We start from the raw sequence: 1,982 nt of genomic DNA on the forward strand, positions 1-1,982 counted from the left end.
TTAGCTCTTCGTAGCTAAGATACAAAAAGCCAGACAGAAAACAAGACTGGACAAAGAACAGAGACACAAGACAAGATCAGACATGGAAAAGAGACAAAGCAGGAGAACAGAAACAAAGCCTCAATTTGAATGTAAATTAAGCATGAACCAAATAATCTAGATTAGCATAAAATAACCAGGAGACATAATATTCACACAAAAAATCAGATGTATATAATCGTGCTCATGTATGTGGCTGTGCACCTTTCCTTTATTCATCCCAATTTGTGTCAAATAGAGCGCAGCTGCTGATGCCGCCCTGTCCCGCCCATAAATAAATGTGCAAATTAGTATAAATACATTGGAGGCGTCCACCCTGTGTCCAAATAACCATGACAGAAACATTTGGGCAAGTCAATGAAAATGAATTTTATAGAATGTGAAATGGAGGTGCTGGTGTTTGAGGTTGAGGCAAGAAGAAAATTAATATCTGGAAGTCACTCTGGAATTAGTAATAAAATGACAATGCGGCATATGCTGTTAATGCGAGAGGAGCAGAATTTAGATCACTGGCTGAAATTAAAAAGAAATGGACTGAAATTAAGGTGGATGTCAACAAGAAAGTTGGTGCACATATCTGGGGTGTTTCAACAACAGGTGGAGGCCCAGAATTACCAGAACTGACTCCACATAAAGGAAGAGTTTCTACAGTGATCAGGAAAACGGCACTTCCTGGCCTCCTGCCAGAACACGAAGGGGAATCGGACATGTTGGGTATTGGTATGTATAATTTAAATAACTGCTTTAATAATCCTGTACCTATATAAATCAGTACCTTGACAATTTAATATATTGCAACATACCATTAAGCAGAGTGTACACACTGAGTTATTCAAGTTGATATTTATTGGCAGGTCAAGTGGAAACCAGGAAGTGCATCGGATCTGAGAAGAACCTCAGTCATTGGTGCTCACTCAATGCTGTGCTGCAGTTAGAGGGATGCTCTCCAAACCATCAGGTACATTTGCGCTGAATTACAGTAAACAAGTTTTTGAGTGACATAAGTGAGTCAGTAAAAAACTAAAAAAATAAACAGTTTGTGTGCCCATACACGTGCACTGCTCTGCAATGTCCGTATGAAATCCAAACTACAATGTCTCGCTGCTGCTTTGAGCTAAATTGAAGGTGCTGGCCTTCATCAAGCACAGGCAAACCTCCAAGATTTGCCATATTATCAGCACGCCACATGCTAGCTCACTGTGACATGCCTTCAATGGGGTGTAAAGCAGGACACCACCACTCCTGTCCCAGCAGCGCCCTATGGTACGCTCAATAACAGACCGTGTGCTGGCATGCAGCTCGTTGTATCCCAGCTCTTGTTTTGTCTGGGGAATGAAGAGAGGAGTGAGGAGCTAGGAGGCAAAAGGGGAGCGTTGGCTACCTAAGGACAGGGGATGAATTAGAATCAAACCATTTAAATGGCATCAATTAGGAAGACCACACAAATGATGAAGTACAGAAAATACTGTACTTCAGTAAACAATTCAGAATTGGCTGCACAGTTTTCGAATGAAAATGTTTCTGATTCACAAAAAGCAAATTCATATGCAGAAGGTGCCTTTATAACAGTAAGAGAGCAGTCGATAGCTCTGATTACATGCAGAAATCAGCTCCTTGCTGCAAATTGCAATTTGATATTTGCCTGTTCAGCCAGAGTGTAAGGAAATGTCATATAATGGGAGAACATATGAATGAGACTTGGGACAATACCAAAATAAGTTTTCTGTGTGTGGAGGACAACTAACTCTGTCACCCTGAGCCTACAATTCCCAATGCAAAATATGGTGAAAGCAGCATCATATTTTATGATGTGGGGAGGCTTTTCTTCAGCAAGAACAGGAAAGGTGCCAGTTTTTATGGGGCTTAGTCTGTATTTCATTTCTTTTTTCTTTTTTACATTCACTGTATCTGCTCAGCTGTTTGGAAGGTGCAGAAAGCAAGAT

General features: G+C 40.7%; 1 long non-coding RNA gene across 2 annotated transcripts in view; it reads left to right on the forward strand.

Annotated features, from left to right (window-relative positions):
• The first annotated feature begins 364 nt into the window (after nucleotides 1-364).
• Nucleotides 365-1,982, forward strand: part of LOC106956845 (uncharacterized) — a 19,890-nt gene continuing 18,272 nt past the window's right edge. For both annotated transcript variants that reach the window (XR_001426839.1, XR_001426838.1), the window contains exons 1-2: nucleotides 365-759; nucleotides 894-997. This is a non-coding gene — a long non-coding RNA (uncharacterized LOC106956845). The remainder of the gene's footprint in view (nucleotides 760-893; nucleotides 998-1,982) is intronic.

The sequence above is a fragment of the Poecilia latipinna genome, unplaced genomic scaffold, assembly GCF_001443285.1.
Source record: "Poecilia latipinna isolate Pla-1442-1.1 unplaced genomic scaffold, P_latipinna-1.0 Scaffold848, whole genome shotgun sequence".
Taxonomy (NCBI): domain Eukaryota; kingdom Metazoa; phylum Chordata; class Actinopteri; order Cyprinodontiformes; family Poeciliidae; genus Poecilia; species Poecilia latipinna.